Here is a 22,126-nt window from a genome sequence, read left to right as displayed (position 1 = left end):
AGAAAGGTGAAGTTCACAAAAGCTGATGAACTGGAAAGTAACAGGGTTGTGACCTGAAACCAAGTCATCTTTTTTCCAGTTGAATGCCTTTCCGAAGGCAGTGAGAGAAAAGTGTATCCATTGTTTCACTCCTTTCTTCAATTTGGTGCCATGGAAATTTGGAGAACTGTCTTTGAAAAAGGGGAAAAAATGTAACACTTCAAAATAGCTTTTAAAAATTCTTCTAAAAATGATTTAAATATTTATTTTCACTCCTTTCTAAAATATCGTACTGATACTTGAAGAGCTATCTACATTTCCTTTGTATCAGGTACAAATTTGAGGGTTTAAACCAAGACTTCAACAAGAGAAGAATGAGGAAGAGATATATATTGAGAGATTTATTGCAAGGAATTGGCTTGTGTGCTTAGAGGGGCTTGCTAGGCAAACCTGCAATCCTTAAAGCAGATTGTCAGGAAGGAACTGGAACTCTGGGGCATAAGGTGAAGCTACTATTCTCAGGTGGAATTCCTTTGTTTGAGGACTGTTCTGCTTTTAAGGGCTTTTGATTGATTGATTCAAGCCCGTCAAGATGATCTAGGATAATCTCCCTTAGCTAAAGTCAACTGATTATGGACTTTAATCACATCTACAATATATCTTTATAGCAATACTTAACTTAGTGCCTGAATGCCTGGGAACTGTAGCTTTGCCAGGATGACATTTAAAAAAAAAAAATCACAGTGTTGAAGTGGAATTCACAGTAAAAGAAACACTAACTTGGGGATTGAGGAAAGATCTTCCCTTGATGATCAGTTCTCATGGTGATTTGCTAATTTTTTTTCTCAAGCCTTTTTTAGCCACCTTTCCTTATCTACGGAATAGACATGATATCAATCAATCTGAACAACATTACTACGATTAAATGACATGATTATTCACCTATAAAGAGTTGCATGTTACACTCTCACCTGGCACCAGATATTTCCCTTCAGATCAATTAATTCAGTAAAATTGAATATATAATTGTGTATGTTTATTTATTTGTGACTTTCTTCCTAGATTATAAGTTTCAGGATCATTAGTACCATATTCTTTTTGCTCACTATTAAGTCTCTGTAAATCTTCTTCCAGCTATGTCATTCTCTAAGAAGTTCAATACCAGATCTCAACATTTTAATCAGAAAAATATATAAATGGGTCTTGAGCTTTGTCAAGTGCCAAGGAATTTAAGAAACCAAGATATCCATATAGCACCAGATTCCTCTGATCTGTGTTAAATAGGATGGAGTCTACTCAGTATGGCAAAATAGACTAAAATCTCTGCTTTGAGCTTTAGTAGTGTAGTATATGACAGTTTATCCAAATGGTACAAATGATAAATGTAGATAATTGAGCTCTGTTTCTGTCTTCTCTGAACCATGAAACGCAATTTAGAATTTGCCCTTTCAAATTAAAATCAGGGGGAAGGAATTGAAGCAAACAAGGCTCGGGAAACTGTTCTCCAGTCCTGCATCCTTAGCAGAGCCCTCTGACAGCTGTCATTACAAATCAAATACCCTGCTAAGCAGAACTCTCTTCATTCCAGCAGTGCTGACATGGTACAGAGAGGATTATGTCTCATAATAGAAATTTAAATAATGACAACTTTGTTACCTCCTGTTCATCCCTTCAACTGAGTGCCAAAAGAACCGGTCCTGTCCTGGAGGTGGGATTCAGTGTGTGAACATCAATCAGAAAAATTCCTGCTGACCCAAGGTTATTTACATCAACGCTCAAACTTCTTCTGCTCTGGAAGGTTAAGAAAACCACCCCTAAGGAAGTACAAAACATGATTGAATTTGCTCAAGGTCATGTCACCAGTTGATATGGGTATTGGATATGACAACTCCATTCGCCAGTCCTCCGAACTAGTCAGAACTGTATCCTCCATCTTGTGTTGGAGCCAAAGATCAGCACCCAGGGTGGACACTATGATGTCCTCTCTCTTTTTGAAATCATTAAAATTATTTTCTGGGAAAGATGCAGAATTTTAAATAGTTAATGACAGAAGAATAAGAATCCTATGATTACTGACATGGAGAAATCCATGAAAAGACAAAGAGGGAAAGAACATGAAGGTACAAATGGGAAGGCAGCAAAGCGAGATAAGGTTTTCTTGAATGGTGGGATATAAAAGTGATATGAAAATAACATGAATCAAAGTTGCTCCTGCTTTTTACCATGTGGAGGTTACAAGATGCCTGCACTACAAAATTGAATAATTATTTTAATTATATGATTATGTTGCAAAAGTTTTTATGTTAAGTTTCCTCTTAATTGTAAGGTGTCAATACATTTATAATACAATATAATTTACCAAAAAAAATCCACCTAGATTTATGCAGAACTGTTGAGATACATATCTCTTGTCTGAAGTAAGATGGACCAATATTTTACACTGGGACATACATTGACATATCTCAGAAAAATGATCAGGCCCCAAAGTCAGGACCTCTCACTCCTGGATATTTTTCTCATGTTTAGTCCACCATGCATGAACTTACAGATGGTTGATCCCATTGTGATGTAGCAGTGAACACACTCTCCTAAAGATGATTCATATATAACTCTAACTCTAGCTGTATGATTCTGGTAAGTCAGACCCCTTTCCCCAAGCTGTTAAATGGAGATCATAATACAAGTTAACCTTATCTTACTATGCAGTTTTGAAGCAGTGAATATAAAAATGTTTTAAAAACTATAGCTACTGTATGTTACTTACTTATTATAACAATTAGTGGTAATAAACTTTGGTTTGAAATTTGATTTTATTTCTTCCTTTGATAAAACATCCAGTATTTCATTCTCTTGTTTATGCACTGCACTGTTCTCTTCCTTCATGTCGAGTAGCCAATTCAGGTGTGAATCCTTGGGATTCTTTGCTAAGCCAACTTGTTCATTTGCCTAACACGTTCTGTTTTTCTTTTCTGTGTCCTCATGTTTATGCAGTTCGGCAGTGCTCTAAATTGAATGTCATTTTCCAAACGCATTTTCCTAGATTACATGGAGAGAACCAATATTATCTCTCTCTTCAAACTCTGGATAAATTGTCTTTGTCTTTCTGATAGCATGTCATATCATAAAGTTATACCCAGTTTGTGTGTTTAGAATGCCAACTGGATCTAGGTTGGGAATCTAGAGTTCTGGGTTCTAGTTCCAAATTTGTCATGAACTCCCTTGTGACTTTTTTGTGACTTGAGGATTTTAACTCATTAATTCATTCATTCATTTAGACAAATGAGTAAAACATAGTTCTTATTCTCATTGAATTCATAGTCAACTGGTGCAAACAAATTAAATAAATCAGCAAAGTACCCAGTGGTAACTGGAATCTGTACAAAGCATGTGAGAGCCCTGGGTAGACCATGGTAAGTTCTACCTACAGGTTTGTCAGAGGAGGAGGTTGTTGTTTTTTTTTTTTTTTTATCACTAAGCAACATTTATAATTATGTATTTATCTGTATGGTGTTTGCTTGTTTGCCATAAAGACATATAGTCTCTCACCAGATACACCATAAAGTTGGAGACCATGTGTATTTTCATTACAGTCTAACCAGCATCTTTCTTTTTTTTTTATTAAAGATTTTATTTATTTGACCGAGAGGGACACAGCGAGAGAGGGAACACAAGCAGGGGGAGTGGGAGAGGGAGAAGCAGGCTTCTGCGGAGCAGGGAGCCCGATGCAGGGCTCGATCCCAGGACCCTGGAACCATGACCTGAGCTGAAGGCAGACGCCCAACGACTGAGTCACCCAGGTGCCCCAAACCAGCATCTTTCTTATACATGACAGATATGTTTTGAAGAAATGAATAAATCAATACACACAGAACAAAAACAGATTAATATTCCATGCAGGAGATTTGCATGATCCTATTTCTGTTATTTCTGCTTTAGAATGATCACAGCAATAGCAGTGTGAAAGCTAAAGTGAAGCAGGAAGATAAAAGGCATGGCTAGCAAAAAGCAAAATAATTATTTCAACTCATGCATAAAATTGATTAACATTTATTTTTTCTTTAAATGATTGATAAAGATGCATATTTAAAACAATACAGTGATCAGGCAGCTAAGAGTTTGGTCCTGCTTTCCTGTTTGCGTGCTGTCATCACAAGCCCTTTAATCTTTCAGGATGTCATTAATTATCTCTAAATCCCTGTGTAGTTTTAACATTCCATGTGACAAAATAGTTAATTGATTTACATCAAGTATACCAAAATGGAAATAGAAATGGAAAGAATTTCAGAAGAAATGCATGCTCTCATATAATGGCACATCTTAGATAATAGACATATGTCTATTAATCAATCTTGGATGACCTTTTTTTTTCTTATCTTAACCATGCTATATTTGTGTCTGGGCGTAGCTTTTGCACTGGACATCAGCTGTAAGTGTGCAAATGTCTTGTGCTTTCTCACAGGCATATCTGTCACGTCTGGATGTTCGAGTTGTATACTATACAAAGAAGGCACAACTCAGGGCTATGCTGTTCAAATCTTTAATGGATATACCAAATTGTAGAGAAGCAATAAATAAACCAATGTAAACCTTACCTGCTTAGACCTACCCTGCAGCCATTTATGTTCAGCTGTGCCCATGTCCCAACTGTGTTCCAAACACACCTTGAGATGGCTTTCTCCTACCTACCCACTGGTCTCTGAGGCCAAATTCTTTCCCTTCATCCAATTCTGAATCTGACACGGTCATCTCAGCCTGAGTCAGGGAGTGGCATTGCACAGAGTATGTTCTGTAGTAGTGCTGTGAGTGTCCTTGGAGTAGCAGGGTGTGTGTGGGAAGGCTAAAGTTTGGGCATGTGTGGATGTACAGCCAGTGTTCCACTCTTAGATTCTGAAAAGGTTTCCTGAGCCTAGCTGCTGAAGATAGGAAAAAAATATAACTTAAATGTTTTTTTTTCTCATTTGCACAAAAGTATCTTTTGGGTCATCAGAAATCCTTGTCTTTCCTTAAATAAATTTTCTTTCTAGGACAGCCACAGTTGTTTAGCCCTTGCTCTCATCTGAGCCTGTTTGCCTGTGGCTGAATTTTTGCCAATTACATGTCACCATCGCTACTGATTTTTCACCCTCATTCTTGTACAAGAATGATTGATCTCTTCTCTGCCTCATTCTATAGTTATGCTAGTTAGTGCAGTGTACTGGGAACAGCATCAGGCATAAGGCAAGCAGGGTTTTTAAAATTACAGTGTGTCAAACTATTACAGTAGTTTTTTGAGGAAAGTTGATTCTTCCAAAATCGACATTTAAAAACCTGTACAGGCAGATTTTGTAATTACTTAAATTGTTCGCTCTGTTTGTCAATGACCACACATACAAACAGATCGTTTGTAAAGAGAGCTAGAGTACCCAACTCACACAGCATTAGGGAAGGCATGTATTAAGAGTTTGTATGTGGGGGAGGGAGCAAGATGGTGGAGGAGTAGGAGACCTAGATTTCGTCTGGTCTCAGGAATTCAGCTGAATAGGGATCAAACCATTCTGAACACCTACGAACTCAACAGGAGATCAAACAGGAGAGTAGCAACAACTCTCTGAACAGAGAAGCGACCACTTACTGGAAGGTAGGGCGTGCGGAGAAGTGAATCCGAGGCGATATTCGGGAGGATAGACAGCGGGGGAGGGGCCTCCGCCGGCCGCTTCTGGCAAGTGATAGAGCCGCGGAGCACAAAATCGGACCTTTTAGAAGTTGGCTCGGCGGAGGGACGTCGCTGCAGTGGCTAAGCGGGGGGTGGAATCCTCCCGGACAGTGTAGTCTCAGGACCCTTGGGGTCACAGAGAGACCGGGGATGCCTGAGTGCGCCAGAGCTCCCAGGTATCAGAGCGGGGAAGCCGGCTGCAGATACGGAGCAGAGTCGCGGGCTCTCAGCTTGGGGTTGCCATAAACTGTGATCTGCGGCCCAGTCGGGGCACGGCTCCCCCAGCAGGGACCCAACAAGCAGCAGATCTGGGGAGACTCCCCTTCCTTCCCGGGGAGGAGCAGTGCGGGAACGCACTGCAGGGATCTGCTGGGTTTGGAGACTCCGCGCGGGGTCGGGTGCCAGAGATAGCAACGCTCGATCACAGGCCGGGTGAGCACAGAGTGTGGCCGGAGACCGGGGACACGGAAGTGACTGCTTTTCTCTGGGGGCACACTGAGGAGCGGGGCCCCGAGTTCTCAGCTCCTCCGAGTGGAGATTGGGAGGCCACCATTTATGCCCTGGTCCTCCAAAGCTGTACCGAGAGCTTGCAGGGAACAAAGCTCCTGAGAGCAAACCGGAGAAGCTTCCTTAGCCCGGACTGACAAGAGCGGGGCAATTCCGCCTCCGGCAAAGACATTTGGAAACCACAGCAACAGGCCCCTCCCCCAGAAGATCAACACAAACAGCCAGCAAGCCAAGACCAAGTTGATCGATCAAGGAGAATAGGAGAATTCCAGCGCTAGGGGAATACTGCACATAGATTCATGGCCTTTTTTTTTTTTTTTTTTTACCATGATTCATTATTTCATCAAAGTTAATTTTTGTTGACTGTTTTTTTTTATTTTTCTTTTTCCCTTTTTCAACCAACATCTTATAAATCCCTTTAAAAAAAAAAAAATTTTTTTATTTTTCATTTATAGAGTCATATTTGATCCCTTCATAGTAGTTACCCTTATTTTTGGCATATATATATAAGTTGTTCTCTCTTTAAAATTTTGAGGTACAGTTTCTTCTAACAGATCAAAATATACCCTAAATCACTAGTATATGGTTTGTTCTAGTCTCCTGCCTGATCACATTCTCTCCCTTTTTCCTTTTTTTTTTTTTCTTAAATCTTCTTTCTTTTTTCAAACAACTTATCTTACCAACTCCTTTTATAAAATCTTTTATAATTTTCATCTTTACAGTCATCTTCCATCCCTTCATTCTATCAACCCTTATTTTGTACATATATGTCTTTCTTCCTTTAAAATTTTAGGAGGCACTTTTTTCTAACAGACCAAAATACGCCCAAAATCTAGTGTGTGGCACTGATCTATGCACTAGCCTGATCATATTTGATCATATTCTGCCTTTTTTGTATTGTTTTGTTTTTGTTTTTATCTTTTTTTTTCTTTATCTCTTTCTTTTTTCTTTCTTTCCCTTTCTTTTCCCCTGGTTTCAGGTCTTTTCTGATTTGTATACAGTGTATTTGCTGGGGACGTTGTAAACCTGTTAGCATTTTGTTCTCTCATTCATCTATTCTCCTCTGGACAAAATGACAAGACGAAAGAAATCACCTCAGCAAAAAGAACAAGAGGTAGTACCGTCAGCCAGGGACCTACTCAATACGGACATTAGTACGATGTCGGCCCTAGAGTTCAGAATCATGACTTTAAAGATACTAGCTGGGCTTGAAAAAAGCGTGGAAGTTATTAGAGAAACCCTTTCTGGAGAAATAAAAGAACTAAAATCTAACCAAATCGAAATCAAAAAGGCTATTGATGAGGTGCAATCAAAAATGGGGGCACTAAATGCTAGGATAAATGAGGCAGAGGAGAGAATCAGCGATATAGAAGACCAAATGATGGAAAATAAAGAGGCTGAGAAAAAGAGAAACAACTACAGGATCACGAGGGCAGAATTCGAGAGATAAGTGATATGATAAGATGAAACAACATTAGAATAATTGGAATCCCAGAAGAAGAAGAGAGAGAGAGAGGGGCAGAAGTATATTAGAGCAAATTATAGCGGAGAACTTCCCTAATGTGAGGAAGGAAACAGGCATTAAAATCCAGGAGGCACAGAGAACCCCTCTCAAAATCAATAATAATAGGTCAACACCCCGACATCTAATAGTAAAACTTACGAGTCTCAGAGACAAAGAGAAAATCCTGAAAGCAGCTCGGGAGAAGAGATATGTAACCTACAATGGTAGAAACATTAGATTGGCAACAGACTATCCACAGAGACCTGGCAGGCCAGAAAGGACTGGCAAGATATCTTCAGAGCACTAAACGAGAAAAATATGCAGCCAAGAATACTATATCCAGCTAGGCTATCATTGAAAATAGAAGGAGAGATAAAAAGCTTCCAGAACAAACAAAAACTAAAGGAATTTGCAAACACGAAACCAGCCCTCCAAGAAATATTGAGAGGGGTCCTCTAAGCAAAGAGAGAACCTAAAAGCAGCAAAGAGCAGAAACGAACACAGACAACAGACAGTTAACAGTCACCTTACAGGTAATACAATGGCACTAAATTCATACCTTTCAATAGTTACCCTGAATGTAAATGGGCTAAATGCCCCAATCAAAAGACACAGGCTATCAGACTGGATTAAAAAACAAGACCCATCAATATGCTGTCTGCAAGAGACTCATTTTAGACCCAAAGACACCCTCAGATTGAAAGTGAGGGGGTGGAAAACCATTTACCATGCTAATGGACACCAAAAGAAAGCTGGCGTGGCAATCCTTATATCAGACAAACTAGATTTTAAAACAAAGACTGTAATAAGAGATGAGGAAGGACACTATATCCTACTGAAAGGGTCTATCCAACAAGAAGATCTAACAATTGTAAATATCTATGCCCCGAACATGGGAGCAGCCAATTATATAAGGCAATTAATAACAAAAGCAAAGAAACACATTGACAACAATACAATAATAGTGGGGGACTTTAACACCCCTCTGACTGAAATGGACAGATCATCTGAGCAAAAGATCAACAAGGAAATAAAGACTTTAAATGACACACTGGACCAAATGGACTTCACAGACATATTCAGAACATTCCATCCCAAAGCAAAGGAATACACATTCTTCTCTAGTGCCCATGGAACATTCTCCAGAATTGATCACATCCTAGGTCACAAATCAGGTCTCAATCGGTACCAAAAGATTGGGATCATTCCCTGCATATTTTCAGACCACAATGCTTTGAAACTAGAACTCAACCACAAGAGGAAAGTCGGAAAGAACTCAAATACATGGAGGCTAAAGAGCATCCTCCTAAAGAATGAATGGGTCAACCAAGAAATTAAAGAAGAATTAAAAAAATTCATGGAAACCAATGAAAATGAAAACACAACTGTTCAAAATCTTTGGGATACAGCAAAGGCAGTCCTGAGAGGAAAGTATATAGCAATACAAGCCTTCCTCAAGAAACAAGAAAGGTCTCAAATACACAACCTAACCCTACACCTAAAGGAGCTGGAGAAAGAACAGCAAATAAAGCCTAAACCCAGCAGGAGAAGAGAAATCATAAAGATCAGAGCAGAAATCAATGAAATAGAAACCAAAAGAACAGTAGAACAGATCAACGAAACTAGGAGCTGGTTCTTTGAAAGAATTAACAAGATTGATAAACCCCTGGCCAGACTGATCAAAAAGAAAAGAGAAATGACCCAAATCAACAAAATCATGAATGAAAGAGGAGAGATCACAACCAACACCAAAGAAATACAAACAATTATAAGAACATATTATGAGCAACTCTATGCCAGCAAATTAGATAACCTGGAAGAAATGGGTGCATTCCTAGAGATGTATCAACTACCAAAATTGAACCAGGAAGAAATAGAAAACCTGAACAGACCTATAACCACTAAGGAAATTGAATCAGTCATCAAAAATCTCCCAACAAACAAAAGCCCAGGGCCAGATGGCTTCCCAGGGGAATTCTATCAGACATTTCAAGAAGAATTAATACCTATTCTCCTGAAACTGTTCCAAAAAATAGAAATGGAAGGGAAACTTCCAAACTCATTTTATGAGGCCAGCATTACCTTGATCCCAAACCAGACAAAGACCCCATCAAAAAAGAGAATTACAGAGCAATATCCTTGATGAACATGGATGCAAAAATTCTCACCAAAATACTAGCCAATAGGATCCAACAGTACATTAAAAGGATTATTCACCACGACCAAGTGGGATTTATCCCTGGGCTGCAAGGCTGGTTCAACATCCGTAAATCAATCAATGTGATACAATACATTAACAAAAGAAAGAACAAGAATCATATGATCCTCTCAATAGATGCAGAAAAAGCATTTGACAAAGTACAGCATCCTTTCTTGATCAAAACTCTTCAGAGTATAGGGATAGAGGGTACATACCTCAATATCATAAAAGCCATCTATGAAAAACCTACAGCGAATATCATTCTCAATGGGGAAAGGCTGAGAGCCTTTCCCCTAAGGTCAGGAACGCGGCAGGGATGTCCACTCTCACCACTGCTATTCAACATAGTATTAGAAGTCCTAGCCACAGCAATTAGACAACAAAAAGAAATCAAAGGCATCCAAATCGGCAAAGAGGAAGTCAAACTCTCACTCTTTGCAGATGATATGATACTGTATGTGGAAAACCCAAAAGACTCCACCCCAAAACTGCTAGAACTCATGCAGGAATTCAGTAAAGTAGCAGGATATAAAATCAATGCACAGAAATCAGTGGCATTCCTATACACCAACAACAAGACAGAAGAGAGACAAATCAAGGAGTCGATCCCATTTACAATTGCACCCAAAACCATTAGATACCTAGGAATAAATCTAACCAAAGAGGCAAAGGATCTATACTCAGAAAACTATAAAATACTCATGAAAGAAATTGAAGAAGACACAAAGAAATGGAAAAACGTTCCATGCTCATGGATTGGGAGAATCAACATTGTGAAGATGTCAATGCTACCTAGAGCAATCTACACATTCAATGCAATCCCCATCAAAATACCATCCACTTTTTTCAAAGAAATGGAACAAATAATCCTAAAATTTGTATGGAACCAGAAGAGACCCAGAATAGCCAGAGGAATACTGAAAAAGAAAAGCAAAGCTGGCGGCATCACAATTCCGGACTTCCAGCTCTATTACAAAGCTGTCATCATCAAGACAGTATGGTACTGGCACAGAAACAGACACATAGATCAATGGAACAGAATCGAGAGCCCAGAAATGGACCCTCAACTCTATGGTCAACTTATCTTTGACAAAGCAGGAAAGAATGTCCAATGGAAAAGAGACAGTCTCTTCAACAAATTGTGTTGGGAATATTGGACAGCCACATGCAGAAGAATGAAACTGGACGATTTCCTTACACCACACACAAAAATAGACTCCAAATGGTTGAAAGACCTAAACGTGAGACAGGAGTCCATCCAAATCCTAAAGGAGAACACAGGTAGCAACCTTTTCGACCTTAGCCGCAGCAACTTCTTCCTAGAAACATCGCCAAAGGCACGGGAAGCCAGGGCAAAAATGAACTATTGGGATTTCATCAAGATAAAAAGCTTTTGCACAGCAAAAGAAACAGTCCACAAAACCAAAAGACAACCGACAGAATGGGAGAAAATATTTACAAATGACATATCAGATAAATGGCTACTATACAAAATCTATAAAGAACTTATCAAACTCAACACCCAAAGAACAAATAATCCAATCAAGAAATGGGCAGAAGACATGAACAGACTTTTCTCCAAAGAAGACATCCAAATGGCCAACAGGCACATGAAAAAGTGCTCAACATCGCTCGGCATCAGGGAAATCCAAATCAAAACCTCAATGAGATACCACCTCACACCCGTCAGAATGGCTAAAATTAACAAGTCAGGGAACGACAGATGTTGGCGGGGATGTGGAGAAAGGGGAACCCTCCAACACTGTTGGTGGGAATGCAAACTGGTGCAACCCCTCTGGAAAACAGTATGGAGGTTCCTCAAACAGTTGAAATTAGAGCTACCGTTCGATCCAGCAATTGCACTACTGGGTATTTACCACAAAGATACAAATGTAGGTACCCGAAGGGGTACGTGTACCCCAATGTTTATAGCAGCAATGTCCACCATAGCCAAACTGTGGAAAGAGCCAAGATGCCCATCAACAGATGAATGGATAAAGAAGAAGTGGTATATATACACAATGGAATATTATGCAGCCATCAAAAGGAATGAGATCTTGCCATTTGCAACGACGTGGATGGAACTGGAGGGTGTTATGCTGAGTGAAATAAGTCAATCAGAGAAAGACATGTATCACATGACCTCACTGATATGAGGAATTCTTAATCTCAGGAAAGAAACTGAGTGTTACTGGAGTGGTTGGGGGTGGGAGGGATGGGGTGGCTGGGTGATAGCATTGGGGAGGGTATGTGCTACGGTGAGCGCTGTGAATTGTGCAAGACTGTTGAATCACAGTTCTGTACTTCTGAAACAAATAACGCAACATATTTTAAGAAAAAAGAGAAAGAAGAAGATAACAGGAGAGGAAGAAAAGGGGAGTATGTCAGAGGGGGAGACGAACCATGAGAGATGATGGACTCTGAAAAACAAACTGAGGGTTCTAGAGGGGAGGGGTGGGGGGATGGGTTAGCCTGGTGATGGGTATTGAGGAGGGCACGTTCTGCATGGAGCACTGGGTGTTATGAACAAACAATGAATCATGGAACACTGCACCAAAAACTAATGATGTAATATATGGTGATTAACATAACAATAAAAAAATAAAAAAAAAAAGAGTTTGTATGTGTCAGCTAACACTTCCAAAAATAATTTTAAAATATATGCACTATAGATGATGAAGGGATAAAGAAAATAAAGAGAATGTGGTTATACACAGACACACAGGAGTATAATTCAACCATAAAAAAAAAAACTCCAAAATCTTGCCATTTGCAACAACATGGATGGACTTTGAGGGTGTTATGCTAAGTGAAATAAGTCAGACAGAGAAAGACAAATGCCATATGAGTTCATTTATATGTGGAATCTAAACAAACAATACAAGCTTGTAGATACAGAGAACAGATTTGTGGTTGCCAGAAGTGGGGGTAGGGGTGAGTGAAATGGGTGAAGGGAGTCAAAAGGTACAAACTTCTGGTTATAAAATGAATAAATCAGAGGGATAAAATTACAGCATGGGGACTACAGTTAGTAATGCTATATTACGTATTTGAAAGTTCTGAAAATTGCTTAAGAGAGTAAATCTTAAAAGTCCTCATAAAAGAAAAAAAATTCTTTGTAATTATTTATAGTGATCAATATTAACTAGATTGATTGTGATGATCACTTTGCAATATACCCAAATATCAAGTCATTGCTATATTCCTGAAACTAATATAATGTTATATGCCAATTATACCTCAAAAAATAAATTTAAAACATTAAATATAAGCACTAATTCAAATTGTCTGAGAAAATACTCTTGCTGCTATTTAGGACCTGCAGTTAGGTTAAGGAACAAAAGTGAATTTATTCGTGGCCTCATACAATCTTTGAAGGATATTTAAAGTGTGACTTATGAGTAAGTTTTGAATGTATTCAAATATAAATAAGCTATAGTCACTTTGCTCATAAGGCTCATTATCAAAAGGAGAAACATTAGTATAAATACGTCTTTTTAAATTTCTTAGGCACGTTTCCTAAATTTAAATGATATTATTGACTGTTTGCTCAAGGTTCTCAGGGACTTGGTTTTCATTTGTTTATTCCACCAGTAGGAACAGATGCATATAGTGCTGTCATGAAAATTACATAGTGCACTTAGGAAAAGTACACCAAATCATTTTTTAATCAGAAGAAGAAGATAATGTCCATAATTTGTTGAACATCAACACTATGCCAGACATGAGCTAAGTGAGTTATATGCTTGAGTGGATTTACTCTTTATAAGAGCCCTGTGAAGACAGAAATAATGACATACCTGTTTCAAAAATGAGGAAATTGAGCATCACAGGAGTTAAGTCACTTACCCAAGGTAAATTAAATCATCCGGGATGGCCGACTCCAACGTTCTGATTCCACATGCTGCCTCTGGCAGTGCACTGTATTTGGAGGAAGGAAAGTATTGAGTTTGGGAAAATACAGTCCTCAGGGGCCCTTGATCATGACAAGACTGTGGATTCTGTAAGAAGCTTTGGAGAGGGCCATGGAGAGAAAGGGAGTGTCCTATCAGCCAGGCTGTAATCTGGACAGATGGACAGTCCACATCTGTAATGTCAGACAACCTCCAATTCCTTACCTGTGTGACATCTAAGTTTGAAAGGAGTAACTGGATGGTGGTGGGGAAGAGTGTGTGTTGATTCTCCCACCCTCAGGACTTCAATGGTAACCTTTTAAAAGGTAGGCTCCATAAAACCAGATGGAAACTTCTGGTATTAGGAAACCCCAGTTCCTACAAGGAGCCAATAATCCCTCCATCCCAACCTCTGTTTCCACCCTGCCATGAAACCTCTGGACTAATTTACCGTGGTCTGAGCATAGCATACATGTGAAGACACTCTGCCTGCCTGGATACGGTGATCAAACTGATTATTGGCAATGAACAACAGCTACAATAAGCTGACCACAACAGACAAAGGCATACAAAGTAGCAGCCAATTCCTTGGGAGCCAAGGGTAGCTCCAGAGATCCTATGTTAGGCACAGCTATCAATCCAGGCACAGTATCTGCTGCCACCATAGCTACTCCACAGACTCACAGGCTGGAACACACTGACCAGCCCCAACATACCAGGAAATAGCCCCAGTCCCCTAGGAAGAGAAGGGGGCTGGAGTAACATCACATAATCATCTTCCATCTGTTTATTTAAGAGTTTTTCTGGGGTGCTTGGGTGGCTCAGAGGGTTAAGCATCTGCCTTCAGCTCAGGTCATAATCCCAGGGTCCTGGGATCCAACCCCACATCAGGCTCCCTGCTCAGCGGGAAGCCTGCTTCTCCCTCTCCCTCTACCATTCCCCCTGCTTGTGTTCTCTCGCTCTCTGTCAAATAAATAAATAAAATCTTTTTAAAAAGTGTTTCCTTTCAAGATAATGATGAACATAAACTTTGTGTGATCACTGTAGCCAATTGCTAAGCAAGTGTGTGGTATATATAAAAAGCAAAAACAAAAACAAAAACTTAAACACCCTGGCTAGCATGTAGATGTTTGCATTCATTTTTAGGAAGTACTTAGTCTGCCCAGCAATCTGATAGGAAGAGGGAAAGGGGCTTCAAACAGCATTAGTATATCACTTTACTGAAGATAGAAAAAAATGTCCATTGATCGTATCAAAGAATAGCGGGAGATGGAGTGTGAGTTTAGGAAATGTACAGGAACGTGATAAACCACCTCTCAAAGCATCATGACAATGCTCTTATTGCACTCAATTTACAAATGTTAGGCATCTTAACCTTGGCATTTCAGCTATTTATAAGCAGTATATGTGGTTCTGCATCTATCACAGGGTCAGGTTTTAACAAAAATTTTATTTTTCATAAACTTTCATTGAGTCATAGTTAGCTATGTGTTGCTTTCATAAATTTTTCATTTGTTGCTATAGATACAATGAGATCAATAGCTCTTTTAACAAAAAAATTACACATTTGAAATCCTATATCCAATCCAGCAAAAAGTCCTATTATTTACCTACAAAATGTTTCCCAAATCAGAGCACTACTCATTACCCTTGGTCCATAAACCAATCCACAATTCCATCTGTCCTCAACAAGAGCAATGTAACTTCCTCACTGACCTCCCTCCTCCCCCCTTGTCCCCCAGGAAATAGTGGGAAAGGATCTTTTGAAAATACAACTTAAATCATTCCTCTTACTACTCAAAACTCTCCCATGGATTTCCATAACATTTTTTTAAGTTTTTATTTAAATTCTAGTTAGTTAACATATAGTGTTGTATTGGTTTCAGGAGTAGAATTCAGTGATCCGTCACTTACATAAAACACCCAGTGCTCATCACAAATGTCCTCCTTAATACCCATCACCCATTTAGCCCATCCCCCACCCACTTCCCCTCCAGCAACCCTCAGTTTTATTCTCTATAGTTAAGAGTCTCTTATGGTTTGCCTCCCTCATTTTTTTTTTCCTCTCCCCTATGTTCATCTATTTGTTTCTTAAATTCCACATGAGTGAAATAATATGGTATTTGTCTTTCTCTGACTGACTTATTTCACTTAGCATAATACACTCTCGCTCCACCTGTGTTGTTGAAAATGGCAACATTTCATTCTTTTGATGGCTGAGTAATATTTCACTATGTGTGTGTGTATGTTTGTGTGTGTGTGTGTGTGTGTGTGTGTGTGTATGTGAGTCCATGTTTGGGCTCTTTCCATAATCTGGCTGTCATTGCTAATGCTGCTATAAACATCTGTATTTTTGTAGCCTTTGGGTAAATACCTAGTAGTGCAATTGCTGGGTCATAGGGTAGCTCCATTTTTAACTTTTTGAGGAACCTCCATACTCTTTTCCAGAGTGGCTGCACCAGTTTGCATTCCCACCAACAGTGTAAGAAGGTTTTTACACTGGTGAGGACATTTCACTATGTCCTCACCAATAGCTGTTGTTTCCCATTGATAATTTTAGCCATTTTGACAGGTGTAAGTTGGTAACTCCTCGTGATTTTGATTTGCATTTCTCTGATGATGAGTGATGCTGAGCATCTTTTCATGTGTCTGTTGGCCATCTGGATGTCTTCTTTGGAGAAATGTCTATTCATGTCTTCAGCCCATTCCTTAACTGGATTATTTGTTTCTTGGGTGTTGAGTTTGATATGTTCTTTATAGATTTTAGATTCCCATAACATTTAGATTACAGTCCAAACAACTAAGTGTGAACCCTCCTGTCTTCTGAATGTCATCTCCTACTCTCTTCTCTCTAGCTTCTCTCTAGCACTTGCATCACACAGAGTTTTACATCTGCTCTTCCCTCTGCCTGGTGCAGTGTTTTCCTGAATCAGGCTTGGCAGACTTTGCCTTCATTTAAGTCTTTTCTCAAGGGTCTCCTCAGAAGAGCGGTCACTGAGTGGCCTATGTAAAACATATCTTCTTCAGCCATTTACCCTATTTTATTTTTTTCCTTTATAACATTTATCATTACCTGAAATTGTTTGGTTCTTTGTGAATTAATTATCTGTGTGCTTTATGAAGGTAAAAAAGAATAAAAGCAAAAACAAACCTTTCAGAGCTCTTACCCAACCTATGCATTTATTGTTGAGTAAGTTAACAGAATAATTTCGAAATTAAATAATTGTTACTATTTTAATAATGAGTCAGATCTGCAAGAATGCTACATGTTATGCTGGGTATAAATATTAAAGGTCAGTGGATAAATGTCATAATAATATAAGGTTCACCAAGGAAAGAAAGTCCATCTACTTGGAGAAAGAATGGGGAACTTCATAGAAACAATGAATTTACTTGACCTTCACAACAAGCCTATGTAGTAGATAATATTACACCCATTTCACAGATAAGAAAACTGAAGTTCAAGAGGTTAAATACTTTTTCAGTTAGGACTTGGTATTATCTGACTTGAACACTAAATTTAGATCTATCTGAGTCCAAAGCCTGTTCTTTTTATTTTTTGGCTGTGTTTTATGAGTCATAGTTTGTCCTGGGATGATCCTGCCATAAATATAAGCAGAGCAATGCCCTGGGAGTAGTATGCTTTAGCTTTAGGCAGACACATAGCTTCTAAGTTCAGTTTTACCACTTTCTCCTAACTAGACAACAGATACATAACTTGTTTTCTGTGATTCTCAATTTTCTCATGTATAAAGCAAGAGTAACTTGTCAGTGTCTTGTAAATATTAAGTTAAATAATTAATGTAAATTACTTAGTACAATGCCTACAACATAGTGATTATTCCCTATAGGCTTCTTCAATCCTCTGGACCCAGTTCTAGATCTATGATCTAACTATGATACAAATTTCTCTTTGGACACTTACTGAACATTTGTCAGTGAAAGTAGTTTTCTCATGAAATTCCATACTCCTACTGACAAGTATAGTTCCTCAAGAGTTGAAACATAAATAAACAGATATTTTAAAAATACCTTTGTAGAACCAGGGCAAGGAGGGCTGCGGGCAGGAGCTGCAGGAGCCTGGGACCCAGCTGAGCTGCCTCGTTGTGATGACCAGCGTGGTTATGACAGTATACACTCTGCAACCCCCTGCTGTGCAGAGTGGCGGCCTGCCGGCAGACACACAAACTCGAGCCACTTCTAAGAGCCTATTACCCGTTAAGTCCAAAGAAGTGGATGTTTCCAGACTTCATTCAGGAGGTTCAGAGAACGATGTTACAAAAATCACCAAACCGAGAGGAGAGAATGGGCAGGTAAAAGCTGCAGACACCGCCCTGAGGAAGAACGTCAGAAAGCGCTACAGACCGCTGAGTAAGCAGAAATCAGAGGAAGAGCTCAAGGATAAGAACCAGCTCTTACAGGCCATCAACAAGCAGCTGTACCAGAAGTTGACTGAAACACAGGGAGAACTGAAGGACCTGACCCAGAAGGTGGAGCTGCTGGAGAAGTTTCAAGACAACTGCTTGGCAATTTTGGAGAGCAAGGGCCTCAACCCAGTTTTAGGCAGTGAGACCCTGGCATCACAGCGGGAATCCACTGCAGATCACATGGACTCTATGTTGCAAGATGAGCTGAAGTTTTTTAACGAAATGGCCAAAAAGCAGATGGAGGAGTTATAGGCCTTAAAAGTCAAGTTGAAGATGAAAGAAGAAGAGAGGGCCTGGTTCCTAGAACAGCAGACATTTGTAACAGTCAAGTAAATGATTTTACAGCAGCCCTGGAGGAAATGGAGCAGCTATTAGAAATGTGATAGGGCGCCTGGGTAGCTCAGTTGGTTAAGCGACTGCCTTCAGCTCAGGTCATGATCCTGGAGTCCTGGGATCGAGTCCCGCATCGGGCTCCCTGCTCAGCGGGGAGTCTGCTTCTCCCTCTGACCCTCCCCCCTCTCATGTGCTCTCTCTCTCTCTTGCTCTCTCAAATAAATAAATAAAATCTTTAAAAAAATTAAAAAATTAAAAAAAAAAAAGAAAGAAATGTGATAAAAAGCAAGTGACCAGATGGCTCCCACAGGGGAAGCCACTCAGGACATCTGCTTCTTGGCCATGACCTTCTAGGACTCACCGTCTGCAGAATGGAGACATTTGCTGCAGTAGGATTAAGGACAGTCTATACTAGAATGGCGCTTCCTCCTTCAGGCAAGCAAACGCCACCCTCGGACTGGTGGGTTCCCCCAAACCTCACACACACATAATCAAGGCCGACAAGGGCTGGGGGGGTAGGGAAGTTTGGATCGACCTTCTAGGCAACAAAGCGGCAGGCCATTAGAATCAGGAGACTAAACCAGCCACAGCCAGAGGATCCCAAAAGTCACATTCAGATGTGTAGGAAGAAAACCTTAATTGTGCAGTTGGAGTGCAGAGGCTCCACGGGAGACATCAGTGAGAAGCGATGCTGTCCCCTTCTAACTTGGAACACATTCTGTCTCATCCTAGTTGGGCTCTAGACCTCATTGTAAATTAATGAACGTGAAGTTATTGAAATGGCTTAATAAATGGGGTGAAGGTATAAATAGCAATAACATCTACCTGAAATAGTACACCTTGGAGCTTTTAACCTAAAAAAAAATTAAAAAATAAAAATACCTTTGTAAATTCAGAGCACATAAAGTAAGAATAGATTTTTAATTTGGTTTAATTCTTCAGATTTCAAAATAAAATTTGATTCCAGAGCCCACCTTAGAAATTACAGTTCCTTCATTATTTAAAAAGGTTAGCATTGCTATATTGTTTTCCACTAAATGATGAATATAGAAGAAAGTATGTCTATTATATAGAAATATTCCTTAGTTTTCTATCATACTTGATTTATTTTTCTCTTGTGGCAACCAGTTGTTTCCCAGTACATCAGTCCTCTTCATATGTTAGGCAAAACTCATGTGGCTCTCAGGAGAGAGAAACTTTAGTCTTCTTTGTTAATAGCAGTTTTCTCTCATTTTCCCTTTGTCAGTTTTTCTCCAGAAGAGCATGTGGCTCTCATTTCTCTTAGTATGGTTGTTGTTGATCTATATTTAATGTAGTCAAATATTTTTCATCCCTATGCACTTCATGAAGTCATAGATTCAAAACATCAACATTTTGCATAGTGAATTGTTTTTCTTTTTCAGTGTTAGTCTTATTTATTTATACCTGTGCTCCAAATTAATGATGCTTACTAGAAAACTGTTTTGGAAATATATACAAACATTTTTACTATTCCTTCCTTTTATGATGTGTCATTTTCTGTTTTTATTTTTGCTTTATGTAGTATTGAAATTTACATTATGATAAATTATAAAATATCATTCATACACTTCTTTCACTCCAATATCTAAAGCACATCACATAAGCTTATTTTTGCCCCAGTAATTCAATTAAAATGAATCCATTTATATTGATCATAGAAATTCTAGATTTGTTAAAAAGAGCATGGCATTATTTTGTTCATATAATTATGTAGGCCAGATGTCAGAAAACCTTTCCTGTAAAGTGCAAGATAATAAATATTTTAGGTTTGTGTGTCTATGATATCTGCTATAACTACTCTGCTCTGCCATTGTAATGAAAGGCAGCCATAGAAAATACATAAATGAGTGTGGCTAAGTTCAATAAATCTCTAAGTGGACAACTAATCTGAATTTCACATTATATTCATAGGTTAAAATATAATTCTTTGTCTTTTTCTCAAATTGTTTAAACTGTAAAAATTAATCTTAGTTGATAGTCTCAAAATGAGTCAGTGGGCAGTATGTGGCCCCTAGGAGTTGATATGCTGACTCTTGATACAGGTGATCCTCTTTTTCAGGCTATCATAAAACACTTATGTAGAGAATCTTGGCTTATGTCCAAACTGGTATATATTTGGGGAAACTATATATCAAAAAAGAATAGGAAATAATGTAGAGGTTATAGTCAGTGGAGTAGTAATTATAAAATTATTAGAGTCCTTTGATGAAGAGATAAACATAAGTGTATGTGGAAAGAAATAGAACATACCTTATGTTACTTTAACATATGTTAATATAATCTGTCTAAAATTGTACTCACAAATACAGTGGAGTAAGTTGATACAGAAAAATCCCTACTTCTACTCCAAGCAAATACATAATAATGCTGAATAACAAATTGTTTTAAAATTAAACTATAACTACAAGCTTAAACCAAAGAAGGACAATGCATAAAGGCAGTGAGCATTTGTAGAATCTGAAGTATAATCATTCATTTGCAAAGACATAGACCTTTTAATAACTGGAAACTGAGGCTACAGAGTCCACATGGTGTAACAAGTCCATGCCATAGAAACTGAACTACTTGGATAATGCCCAAAGATAATTCGTCTATGAACTAAGACTTGTGTAGTTCATAAAATGGGATTAGGAGACCTTAATAGTTAAAGGTACCTTGATAGGAACTTTCCATTGCCTCAGGGTTTGTCATCTAAGAAAGAAAGCTTTTCACTATTTATGATCCATCCATGGTTGTAGTTTCACGTTCTCAGTATTCTTGTGGTACATGAATAGAATGATCATATATCCTATTGTTCCAGGACAGTTCTGGTTTATGACTGTTATAAAGTTCCAGTTCACTTTCATAAGTGTCCTATTTGGATATAAAATTATAATGTTATCCTATACATAGCCAGAAGCTGAGAGATTAATGCAAAAAAAAAAAAAAAAGATCAAGAACTGATGAAGACTGAAGGCCCTAAGCTGAGGTAAATCAAAAACTCTCCTTTAGGGACGCCTGGGTGACTCAGTTGGTTAAGCAACTGCCTTCAGCTCAGGTCATGATCCTGGAGTCCCGGGATCGAGTCCCACATCGGGCTCCCTGCTCAGCAAGGAGTATGCTTCTCCCTCTGACCCTCTTCCCTCTCGTGCTCTCTATCTCTCATTCTCTCTCTTTCAAATAAATAAATAAAATCTTTAAAAAAAAAAAAACTTTCCTTTAGTAACTCAGGATAGAGGGCATTCAAACACATGTACACACAAAAACATACACACATACATGTATATACATGCACACATACACGAACAAAATTAAAACTCCTAAAGATGAGTGTACAATCAAAAATTACAAACACAACATGAAACACTGCCCATGGTGGGAAAATCAGTCAACACTTCAAAGAGAATTCACAATACAAGTAGAACTAATAAACTGAAAGAGGTATTTTAAAGTATTCAAATAGATAAAGATAAAATATAAACTTAAGGGGCAGCCTGGGTGGCTCAGTTAGTTGAGAGTCTGACTCTTGGTTTCAGTTCAGGTCATGATCCCAGGGTCAGGGGTTGGGCCCCATGTTGGGCTCTGTGCTCA

The 22,126-nt window shown here is 38.8% G+C and overlaps 1 pseudogene; it reads left to right on the top strand.

The window, feature by feature from the left end:
• Positions 1 to 1,832: 1,832 nt before the first annotated feature.
• On the top strand, positions 1,833 to 18,585 carry LOC114218600 (small kinetochore-associated protein pseudogene; annotated as a pseudogene).
• Positions 18,586 to 22,126: the final 3,541 nt, after the last annotated feature.

The sequence above is a fragment of the Eumetopias jubatus genome, unplaced genomic scaffold (assembly GCF_037043125.1).
Source record: "Eumetopias jubatus isolate StellerSeaLion01/CBP00866 unplaced genomic scaffold, mEumJub1_p1.0 scaffold_13, whole genome shotgun sequence".
Lineage (NCBI taxonomy): Eukaryota > Metazoa > Chordata > Mammalia > Carnivora > Otariidae > Eumetopias > Eumetopias jubatus.
This window is presented reverse-complemented; position numbering and strand designations above follow the sequence as displayed.